Below are 13,223 nucleotides of genomic sequence, written 5' to 3' on the forward strand. Positions count from 1 at the left end.
AGATCTGTTCAGTGTAAGTAAAATACAGTACAGAACAATATATATTGTTCTGTACTGTATTATACAGACATCAGACCCACTGGATCTTCCAGAACCAAGTGGGTCTGGGTCAAAAAAAAAGTGAAAAAAGTTAAGATAAAAAAAAAACATTCATCACTGAATAAAAATTAAAAAAATTAAATACACTACACATATTAGGTATCGCCGCGTCCGTAACGACCTGATCTATAAAACGGTCATGTTACTTTCCCCGCACGGTGAACGCCATAAAAATAAAAAAATAAAAACTATGAGAAAATTAAAATTTTGCCCACCTTACTTCCCAAAAAAGGTAATAAAAGTGATCAAAAAAGTCATATGTACGCCAAAATAGTACCAATCAAACCGTCATCTCATCCCGCAAAAATCATACCCTACCCAAGATAATCGCCCAAAAACTGAAAAAACTATGGCTCTCAGACTAAAGAAACACTAAAACATGATTTTTTTTGTTTCAAAAATGAAATCATTGTGTAAAACTTACATAAATAAAAATAAAGTATACATATTAGGTATCGCCGCGTCCGTATCAACCGGCTCTATAAGAATATCACATGATCTAACCCCTCAGGTGACCACCGTAAAAAATAAAAACGGTGTAAAAAAAGCCATTTTTTGTCATCTTACGTCACAAAAAGTGTAATAACAAGCGATCAAAAAGTCATATGCACCCCAAAATAGTGCCAATTAAACCGTCATCTCATCCCGCAAAAAATGAGACCCTACTCAAGATAATCGCCCAAAAACTGAAAAAACTATGGCTCTTAGACTATGGAGACACTAAAACTTTTTTTGGTTTTAAAAAGGAAGTTATTGTATAAAACTTATATAAATAAAAAAAATTGTATACATATTAGTTATCACCGCGTCCGTGACAACCTGCTCTATAAAATTACCACATGATCTAACCTGTCAGATGAATGTTGTAAATAACAAAAAAAAAAAAAAAAAAGTGCCAAAAAAGCTATTTCTTGTTACCTTGCCGCACAAAAAGTGTAATATAGAGCAACCAAAAATCATATGTACCCTAAACTAGTACCAACAAAGCTGCCACCTTATTCCGTACTTTCTAAAATGGGGTCACTTTTTTGGAGTTTCCACTCTAGGGGTGCATCAGGGGGGCTTCAAATGGGACATGGTGTCAAAAAAACCAGTCCAGCAAAACCTGCCTTCCAAAAACCGTATGGCATTCCTTTCCTTCTGCGCCCTGCCGTGTGCCCGTACAGCGGTTTACGAACACATATTAGGTGTTTCTGTAAACTACAGAATCAGGGCCATAAATAATGAGTTTTGTTTGGTTGTTAACCCTTGCTTTGTTACTGGAAAAAAAATATTAAAATGGAAAATCTGCCAAAAAAGTGAAATTTTGAAATTGTATCTCTATTTTCCATTAAATCTTGTGCAACACCTAAAGGGTTAACAAAGTTTGTAAAATCAGTTTTGAATACCTTGAGGGGTGTAGTTTCTTAGATGGGGTCACTTTTATGGAGTTTCTACTCTAGGGGTGCATCAGGGGGGGCTTCAAATGGGACATGGTGTCAAAAAAACAGTCCAGCAAAATCTGGCTTCCAAAAACCAAACGGCGCACCTTTCACTCTACGCCCCGCTGTGTGGCCGTACAGTAGTTTACGGCCACATATGGGGTGTTTCTGTAAACGGCAGAGTCAGGGCAATAAAGATACAGTCTTGTTTGGCTGTTAACCCTTGCTTTGTTAGTGGAAAAAATGGGTTAAAATGGAAAATTAGGCAAAAAAATGAAATTCTCAAATTTCATCCCCATTTGCCAATAACTCTTGTGCAACACCTAAAGGGTTAACAAAGTTTGTAAAATCAGTTTTGAATACCTTGAGGGGTGTAGTTTCTTAGATGGGATCGCTTTTATGGAGTTTCTACTCTAGGGGTGCATCAGGGGGCTTCAAATGGGACATGGTGTCAAAAAAACAGTCCAGCAAAATCAGCCCTCCAAAAACCAAACGGCGCACCTTTCCCTCTACGCCCTACTGTGTGCCCGTACAGTAGTTTACGGCCACATATGGGGTGTTTCTGTAAACGGCAGAGTCAGGGCAATAAAGATACAGTCTTGTTTAGCTGTTAACCCTTGCTTTGTTAGTGGAAAAAATGGGTTAAAATGGAAAATTAGGCAAAAAAATGAAATTCTCAAATTTCATCCCCATTTGCCAATAACTCTTGTGCAATACCTAAAGGGTTAACGAAGCTTGTAAAATCAGTTTTGAATACCTTGAGGGGTGTAGTTTATAGAATGGGGTCATTTTTGGGCGGTTTCTATTATGTATGCCTCGCAAAGTGACTTCAGACCTGTAGTGGTCCCTAAAAATTTGTTTTTTGTAAATTTCTGAAAAATTTCAAGATTTGCTTCTAAACTTCTAAGCCTTATAACATCCCCAAAAAATAAAATATCAATCCCAAAATGCTACAAACATGAAGTAGACATATGGGGAATGTAAAGTCATCAAAATTTTTGGGGGTATTACTATGTATTACAGAAGTAGAGAAACTGAAACTTTGAAATTTTGCAAATTTTTCAAAATTTTTGGTAAATATGGTATTTTTTTATGCAAAAAAATTTACTTTTTTGACCCAATTTTAGCAGTGTCATGAAGTACAATATGTGACGAAAAAAACAATCTCAGAACGGCCTGGATAAGTCAAAGCGTTTTAAAGTTATCAGCACTTAAAGTGACACTGGTCAGATTTGCAAAAAATGGCCAAGTCCTTAAGGTGAAATAGGGCTGAGTCCTTAAGGGGTTAAAGAATATATTTAGGGGGGTACTGAGCACTTTGACCCCTAAGCGTTTTACAGAATTTGGAAACGCTTGGCTGTGAAAATGAAAAGTTTAATTTCTTCCAAGAAAATGTTGCTTTAGCCCCAAATTTTCCATTTTCACAAGGGGTAACAGGAGAAAAAGCACCCCATAATGTGTTACCCATTTTCTCCTGAATACGGCAACACCCCATATGTGGTGGTAAACTGCTGTGGGGGCACATGGCAGGACTCAGAAGGGAAGGAGCGCCATATGGCTTCTGCAGCGCAGATTTTGATGGATTGGTTTTTATTTTTTTAGTGATTGTCTTATGTGGGGCTAATTTTTTGCGGGATGAGGTGATGTTTCCATTGGTACCATTTTGGGGTACATATGACTTTGATCGCTTGGTATTACACTTTTTGTGAGGCAAGGTGAAAAAAATGGCTGTTTTGGCATAGATTTATTATTATTATATTAGTTTTTTACAGCATTCACCTGAGGGGGCATATAATGTGATATTTTTATAGATCAGGTTGTTACGGATGCGGCGATGCCTAATATGTCTATCATTTTATTTTTTTTGTTAAGTTTTACACAGTGAAAGACTTTTTGAACAAAATAAAATATTGTTTTTGTGTTGCCATTTTCTGAGAGCCCTAGTTTTTACTGAACGTGCCGCCACCAGCGCTGACCACGGCAGTGCAAGGGTTAATGCGACGGCATCAGTGTTTTCACCAATGCCGGCGCATGTAGTAGGGGTCCGGCTATCAGGGACTGCCGGACCCCAGTAGCTGATAGGGCGGGTGCAGGAGCTGCACCCGCCCTATCAGAGCGCCGTAGCTGTACGGTACTGGGATTTGTGACCCTGTTTTCAGCACCGTACTCCTACGGGTTAACATCCTACCTCACACCAGGAGTAAATGTCCACTCTGTCTAACCAGGCGGGTTCCGGCAACTTTAAGAGGGCTCTCTAGTGCATACCTTAATAGTCCAGTAATGAATATTGGACTCTTACAAAAAATTGTGCTGGCCAGGAAGGGAATGATTGGCCCACTACCAAGCTGCCCATCATTCCAACATTCCAAAACCCTTAAACTACTTTTTGCTGGGAATCCTCAGCTTTCCCTGGAAGAGATCTATACTACCTGGAGCATAGTACACATATGAGAGAACTCTTAGGGAAATATATTGATCCCTGATCACTTTTCCAGTCACGCATGCAGAATATGTTGTATTTTTAGTTGAATTTCAGTCATTTATTTATTTTAAACAGGAAATGTGATTTTCTATAATTTCTACAAAAAGCCACCGTATGGAGCAAAGTATGGGGGCACTTGCACCTTCCACCTACAGGAGCGTTGATCTCCCATTCTACATCCATAGGCATTTATACGGAGTTCGTCTCCGCTTTGCTGCCAAAACGGCTTCTACTCTTCTGGGAAGACTTTCTACAAGCTTTTGCAGTGGACATGTGGAAATTTTTGCCCATTCATCCAGAAGAACATTTATGAGGTCAGGCACTGATTTTGGATGAGAGAACCTGGCTCTCTGTTTCCATTCTAGTTAATCCCAAAGGTGTTGGATGGGATTGAGGTCAGGACTCTGTGTGTCAAGGTCTTCCACCCCAAAGTCAAGCATGCCTTTATGGAGATTGCTTTATGTTCTAGGTCATTCATTCTGGAACACAAAAGAGCCTTCCCCAAACTGCTCCTGTAAAGCTCTTTTCCACAATGTCTTGTCTGCTGAAGCATTAAGGTTTCTCCTCACTGGTACTAAGAAGATGACCCCCTCCCCTCACCATTGCATTATCCTTCCACTACAGCAGGCAGTAACTTTCTCCTGGCATTCACGAAACCGAGACTCGTCCATCAGACCACCAGATAGTGAAGTGTGCTTGATCACAGAAGATGTGTTGTCACTGGTCCAGAGTCCAGGGGTGGTGTGCTTTACACCATCCATCTGACACTTGGCTTTGTGCTTGGTGATGGAAGGCTGGCATGCAGCGGCCATGGACACCCATGCCATGAAGCTCCGGCACAGCAGTTTTTGTGCCGATTTTAATGGCACAGGAGGACCAGACTCTGCAGGTATGGAGTCGGCAGTCACTCGGTGACCGCACTCTGTAACTTTACGTGGTCTCCACTTAGTTGCTGTGGTTTCTTCCACTATGCAATAATACTGCTCACAGGTGATTGTGGAATATCTAGGAGGGAAGACATGTTGGGAAGCTTTTTGTTTCACCGGTGGCTCCTATTACAGGACCGCGCTGGATTTCAGAGACCTCTTCACAAGGAGCCATTCTGTCACCAATGTCTGTAAAGTAATTACTTTCTCTAATTCACTGGCGCTAATACCCCTAAGACAGTGTGTGCTGCAGTACCGCAAAACCTGCTGCCAAAAAATGTCAACCAGAATCACTATAAAATAAATACCGTGCACTACCTTCCCCGCTATCACTCCTGTCAAGCACTACTGTATCGCTCTACGCGAGCGCGAGCTTTCAAACTCAATAGCGCGGAGCAAAACCACCGGCTGGGGCGTGCTCCAGCGAAAACAAGATACCAGACCCAACAAAAACCCTGTAACCAAGCCTGCAGTGGGAGTTGGATAGAGATCGCAGAGGAGAATTCAATGGCGAGGTTATCTTGTTAGATACATTGATACTTGAATGTGGACTCTTCCCAGTAGAGCACAGGACAGGAGTGATGGCGGGGAAGGTAGTGCACAGTATTTATTTTATAGTAATGTCTGTAAAGGAATACAACTGCAGGTCTACCAGGAGACATCCCTTTTACCCCAGGAACATGACATACGTAGATGTATGGCTATGTCAGCCTTCCTGCATATCCAAGGAACCTTAAATTTACAGGAGAACTGGAGAGCGTCTCCTGCCACCATCTATAGTGCGGAGACACATAGAACCAGCACCAGGTGTCATGGTGGGGGAGGTCCCATTATCTACTATGGCCGTTCCCATCTGGTATTGGTGGAAGGAACATTAACCAGCCTTCAGTATGTCCAGAACATCATGGATCCATGGATCCAGTGCTACCGACTGTTTTGACTCAGGATAAGTGGTGTTCCAACAAAATAACACCGTCACACACTGCCCGCTCTACACAACATGCTTTTCAGGGTCTCCAGCAGCTTCATCACCAGATCTCCTCCATTAAGAATATCTTGGACTGGATGGGGCAATGATTTCCCATGTACAGTAGCTGACAACCACCTTGTCTGAAGTACGGCTCCAAGATGGAAGAGCTTAGAAATACTGCAAGAGGATATCCAACAGCTATATGACCACCATCACAGGAGGATATACAGCCTCTGTATGACCACCACCACAGGAGGCTATCCAACATCTGTATGATCGCCACCACAGGAGGATATACAGCCTCTGTATGATCGCCACCACAGGAGGATATACAGCCTCTGTATGACCGCCACAACAGGAGGATATCCAGCCTCTGTATGATCGCCACAACAGGAGGATATCCAGCCTCTGTATGATCGCCACCACAGGAGGATATACAGCCTCTGTATGACCGCCACCACAGGAGGATATACAGCCTCTGTATGACCGCCACAACGGGAGGATATCCAACCTCTGTATGACCGCCACCACAGGAGGATATACAGCCTCTGTATGACCGCCACCACGGGAGGATATCCAGCCTCTGTATGACCGCCACCACGGGAGGATATCCAGCCTCTGTATGACCGCCACCACGGGAGGATATCCAGCCTCTGTATGACCGCCACAACGGGAGGATATCCAACCTCTGTATGACCGCCACAACGGGAGGATATCCAACCTCTGTATGACCGCCACCACGGGAGGATATCCAACCTCTGTATGACAGCCACCACAGGAGGATATACAGCCTCTGTATGACCGCCACCACGGGAGGATATCCAGCCTCTGTATGACCGCCACCACGGGAGGATATCCAGCCTCTGTATGACCGCCACCACGGGAGGATATCCAGCCTCTGTATGACCGCCACCACGGGAGGATATCCAGCCTCTGTATGACCGCCACCACGGGAAGATATCCAAGCCAATGCCATAGTGGCAGCCTGTATGACAGCAAGGGGCGATGCCGCATAGTATTAATGTAACCTCCACATGTGCACTGCTGCAGAACCTTGTGTGATCAGTGACTAAGCACCACAAGCAGTTTATACTGTCAGTCGTGGCTCAATCGCATTACGTTCTCCTGATGTTCTAATTTTGCAGAAGTGTATTCACAACATGTTATTTCATAAAGAAGCAGCAGGAAAGCAATGCTTAGAACACAATCTAGTAAAAGAATGATGACACAAGGTATATAGAGGTCTTACCATAGGTCTGCACAGGAGCTGTAGACACAAAACGAGCCACATTTGTAATGATGACCATTTACAATGTTGCAAACAATAATTGGTTTTGAATGTGGTGACATAAGGAACAGGTAATATGTGCGCAGCCAGTGAACGGGATGAGGCCACGCAATCGGAACCTCAAGGTCTTTATTTCTAGTACGAATCATATCAGTCTAAACAGAATTTTCATGGATCCCCCCCCCCCCCCCCCCCGAAAGTAAACCTGTGGAGTGGAGATAGTGTTGAGGTCCATTCCTCCTTCAGAAGAGAGATTCGTTCCATCTGATGGACAGGGGCTTGGGCTTCTGGTAGAGGATGTAAGGTTGCTACAGTCATCTCCTTAAAGAGGACCTTTCACCGGTTCTGAGATTCCAATATTAATACCTGGCACTGTAGGCCAAGATTAGGAGATGTGATATCGCTAGTTTTTGTTTCAGATACGCTGCTCCGTTCCTCCGCTGTGTCCCCCGTTCTGTTTTGCCACCACGTATGCTAATCAATAGCCGCGTTTCTCAGTGGGCATCTCCTTCTCCGGGGTTGTGAGCGGTCCAATCACAGCAGACCACTTCAGTCAGGGAGATGGAGATGCCCACTTAGAAATGCGTCCATCTCCTCCTCCCTGTACCGATGCTATTGATGAGTATACAGGGGGGCACAGCGCCACAATGGAGCGGCGTATCTGAGAAAAATAGTGATATCGCTTCTCCTAAACATGCCCTACAGTACCAGGTATTAATATTCTAATCTCAGAGCCGTGAATGGTCCTCTTTAATGACGAGCCTTGGCCTGCTTCCAAGAGACTCTACCACTAAGGCCTTATTCTCTATAATGTGGGTGCGTTTTGGCATCCATATTTCAGATCCAAATCCCATCATCAGGATCTATGATGCTTTAACCCCTTCAGGACCTCCTTCCTGGAGCCATAACTTTTTTATTTTTCCATTCACATAGATGTATTGGGCTTGTTTTTTGTGAGACAAGTTGTATTTTCTATTGGCACCATTTATTATTGCATACAATGTAGTGAGAAGCTGGAAAGAAATTTCAAATGAGGTGGATTTGGAAAAAAGAAGTAATTCCGTCAGTTTTATGGGTTTTGTTTTTACAGCGTTCTCTATAATCTATATAGCTGACCTGTTCCCTTCATTCTCCGGTCAGTACGATTACAGTGATACCACATTTATATAGTTTTATGGGTTTTCTGTTTACAGCGTTCCCTATGAGATAAAACTGACCTGTTCTCTTCATTCTCCGGGTCAGTACGATTACAGTGATACCACATTTATATAGTTTTATGGGTTTTGTTTTTACAGCGTTCCCTATGAGATAAAACTGACCTGTTCCCCTCATTCTCCGGTCAGTACGATTACAGTGATACCACATTTATATAGTTTTATGGGTTTTGTTTTACGCCGTTCCCTATGAGATAAAACTGACCTGTTCTCTTCATTCTCCGGGTCAGTACGATTACAGTGATACCACATTTATATAGTTTTATGGGTTTTCTGTTTACAGCGTTCCCTATGAGATAAAACTGACCTGTTCTCTTCATTCTCCGGGTCAGTACGATTACAGTGATACCACATTTATATAGTTTTATGGGTTTGTATTTACAGCGTTCCCTATGAGATAAAACTGACCTGTTCCCTTCATTCTCCGGTCAGTACGATTACAGCGATACCACATTTATATAGTTTTATGGGTTTTGTATTTACAGTGTCCCCTATGAGATAAAACTGTCCTGTTCTCTTCATTCTCCGGTCAGTACGATTACAGCGATACCACATTTATATAGTTTTATGGGTTTTCTGTTTACAGTGTTCCCTATGAGATAAAACCGACCTGTTCTCTTCATTCTCTGGGTCAGTACGATTACAGTGATACCACATTTATATAGTTTTATGGGTTTTGTATTTACAGCGTTCCCTATGAGATAAAACTGACCTGTTCTCTTCATTCTCTGGTCAGTACGATTACAGCGATACCACATTTATATAGTTTTATGGGTTTTGTATTTACAGTGTCCCCTATGAGATAAAACTGTCCTGTTCTCTTCATTCTCCGGTCAGTACGATTACAGCGATACCACATTTATATAGTTTTATGGGTTTTCTGTTTACAGTGTTCCCTATGAGATAAAACCGACCTGTTCTCTTCATTCTCTGGGTCAGTACGATTACAGTGATACCACATTTATATAGTTTTATGGGTTTTGTATTTACAGCGTTCCCTATGAGATAAAACTGACCTGTTCTCTTCATTCTCTGGTCAGTACGATTACAGAGATACCACATTTATATAGTTTTATGGGTTTTCTGTTTACAGTGTTCCCTATGAGATAAAACTGTCCTGTTCTCTTCATTCTCTGGGTCAGTACGATTACAGTGATACCACATTTATATAGTTTTATGGGTTTTCTGTTTACAGTGTTCCCTATGAGATAAAACTATCCTGTTCCCTTCATTCTCCGGTCAGTACGATTACAGTGATACCACATTTATATAGTTTTATGGGTTTTGTGTTTACAGCGTTCTCTATGAGATAAAACTGACCTGTTCTCTTCATTCTCCGGTCAGTACGATTACAGTGATACCACATTTATATAGTTTTATGGGTTTTGTATTTACAGTGTTCCCTATGAGATAAAACTTTCCTGTTCTCTTCATTCTCCGGGTCAGTACGATTACAGTGATACCACATTTATATAGTTTTATGGGTTTTGTGTTTACAGCGTTCCCTATGAGATAAAACTGTCCTGTTCTCTTCATTCTCCGGTCAGTACGATTACAGTGATACCACATTTATATAGTTTTATGGGTTTTGTATTTACAGCGTTCTCTATGAGATAAAACTGACCTGTTCTCTTCATTCTCCGGGTCAGTACGATTACAGTGATACCACATTTATATAGTTTTATGGGTTTTGTATTTACAGCGTTCCCTATGAGATAAAACTGACCTGTTCTCTTCATTCTCCGGTCAGTACGATTACAGTGATACCACATTTATATAGTTTTTTTTGTGTTTAAATCCAGAAAAGAAAAACTAAATTAAAACTTATCGCCATATTCTGAGCCCCATAATGTTTATATAGATACGTCTACAGAGCTCTGTGGGGGCTCATTTTTTGGGGCATGACCTGTACTTTTCACTGATAACATTTTGGGGTGTGTAGGAGTTTTTGATCACTTTTTTATTAAATTTTTTGGGGGAGAATAAGCAATGAAAAAAACGGTAGTCGGCTATTATTTTGTCTGTTACGCCATTCACCATATGGGATCATTTTTTATTTTATTTTAATAGCACAGGTGTTTTGGAATGCGGTGATGCCTATTATTATGTTTATTTTTTTTTATTTTGGGGATAGGAGATTGATTTGAACTTCTATATATATTTTTTTTTAATTAGTTTTTACACTATTAGTGTTGTTCGAGCACCAAAGTGCTCGGGTTCTCGAGTAGAACACTTCGGGATGCTCGGGTGCTCTACAGAGCAATGGAAGTCAATTGGAGAACCCGAGCAGTAAACCAGGCACCCCCTGCTCTGAAGAGGGGAGGGTGTCTGGTTCATAGGAAAAGGACAAATCCTTAGAGAAAAGACCTAAGCTGAATACATTTAAAACATATCTTTTACTAGTATATCAAACATATGACAAAAAAAGGAAGTATTAGAAATACAAATAAACAGTAGCCATTAATAAATGGAATAATCTTACCAGTTCATTGAGATTATATGAATTTCTACCTTTTAGCCTAGATAATCAAATGACCGAGTCCGTATACATGCTGTGATTCTTCCGGGGACATGAAACTACATAGCCCCTAAATAGATGCCCTAAAAATTGGTTGGGATAGGGGCTAAGCCGTCCCTTCCTAGCAATATGGAGCACCCGCCCCGATAGGGATGACCCCGTCTGAAACTTTCCCTTGTCAGGGCCTAGTCCCTAAGCATATCCCTCTCTCATGTCCCAAGATGACATGTTTCGTCCCTCCCCGGGACTCATCAGGGGATAGGTATAGAAATGGAGGGTAAACGGTTTGAAGATCCGAGGCGTCCAAATAAATAGACCATTCCTCAGGTAACAGGCATGAAGAGCGACCGTGGTCGATGCCTGTATGGGCTAGCGGAAGTGTCACCCTTGGCTCGCGTCTCACCGCCGTCTATCAAGGAAGGGAGCTGATCTGATCCTCTAAAACATTAGTAGCGAGGGCAGCCTCATAAGCATGTTGATATGATGGAGGAGGAGGACGAGAAAAGGAAGATTGAACCATATACCCCTGTTTGTGGTGGAAGGGGTGCAGGGAATACAGTGCATTCAGTACATAATAAACAACACATGTAAAGTGCCTTCATGTTCAGCCGCTTTCCTCTGGTGAAGTCGGGCAATCCAGGCCTTGTTCATTTTGATAAGAGTCAGGCCTCTTGCACACGACCATATCGATTTTTCTGTATTTTGTGGTCCACAAAAAACGCATCCGCAAAAAATACGGATGACGTCTGTGTGCATTAAGTTGTTTTGCGGAACGGAACAGCTAGCCCCTGATAGAACAGTACTATCCTTGTCCGTTATACGGACAATAATAGGACATGTTCTATCTGTGAACAGAAACACGGAAACGGAAGACAGACTACCTTCCTTTTTTTTTGCGGATCCATTGAAATGAATATACGGTCTGTATACGGAATGCAAAAAATGAAACGTAAAAAAAAAAATCTTTGTGTGCAAGAGGCCTCAACCTGTCAGCATTTTCAGTTGACAGGCGGATGCGCTTATCTGTTATGATGCCCCCAGCAGCACTAAATACCCGCTCTGACAAAACGCTGGCAGCAGGGCAGGACAGCACCTCCAAGGCGTAGAGCGCAGGTTCGTGCCACGTGTCCAGCTTGGACACCCAGTAGCTGTAAGGCACTGAGGGATCACTGAGGACGCTGACACGGTCTACTACGTACTCCTTCACCATCTTCCAAAATGTTTCCCTCCTTGTGACACTAGGCCTCACATCAGGGTGAGAGTGCTAGTGGTATGTCATGAAACTGTCCCAGGGCTTGGAGAGTGTTGCCCTGCCTCTGTTGGATCTGCTGTGTGTTCCCCTCATCTCCCCAAGGAAATACAGACTGCCGCCAGCGTTGCCAGATGGAAATTTTTTGAGCAATTTTTCCTCAAGGACCTTCTGGTATTGCACCATTTTGCTCGTCCTCTCCACCACAGGAATGAGAGATGAGAAGTTCTCTTTGTAGCGGGGGTCGAGAAGGGTGAACACCCAGTAATCGGTGTTTGCCAAAATGCGTACAACGCGAGGGTCACGGGAAAGGGAGCATAACATAAAGTCAGCCATGTGTGCCAGAGTCTCAACAGACAAGACTTCGCTGTCCTCATCAGGAGGATGGCTCTCAATCTTCTCATTCTCTTCGGCCCATCCACGCTGAACAGATGGAAAAACCTGCTGTGGGTACTACCCTCTGTAGCGGAGGCAACCGTCTCCTGCTTCTCCTCATCATCATCCAATTCGCGCTGACAAAACGAACTGAGGGTGGTCTGGCTATCACCCTGTGTAATGTCTTACCCCATTTTCACCTCTTCCACATGCAAAGCGTCCTCCTTCATTGTGAGCAGTGAGCGTTTGAGTAGACACAGAAGTGGGATGGTGACGCTGATAATAGCGTTATCACCGCTCACCATCTGTGTTGATTCCTCAAAGTTACGTAAAACCTCACAGAGGTCCGACATCCATGCCCACTCCTCGCTTGTGAAGAGCGGAAGCTGACTGGAAAGGCGACGACCATGTTGCAGCTGGTATTATACTGCCCTCTGCTGCTCACAAAGCCTGGCCAACATGTGGAACGTGGAGTTCCAGCGCATGCTCACGTTGCACAACAGTCGGTAAAGTGGCAATTGCAAGCGCTGCTGCAGTGTTGACAGACTGGCGGCAGCTGTAGATGATTTTCGGAAATGGGCACACACGCGGCGCACCGCTGAACCACTAAGTTTAACACGTGGTCTATGCATGGTAAGTGTGTCAGGTTGCCGAGCTCCAAAGCCGCCACCAAGTTACGGC

Source organism: Bufo bufo, chromosome 5 (genome assembly GCF_905171765.1).
Source record: "Bufo bufo chromosome 5, aBufBuf1.1, whole genome shotgun sequence".
Classification (NCBI taxonomy): domain Eukaryota; kingdom Metazoa; phylum Chordata; class Amphibia; order Anura; family Bufonidae; genus Bufo; species Bufo bufo.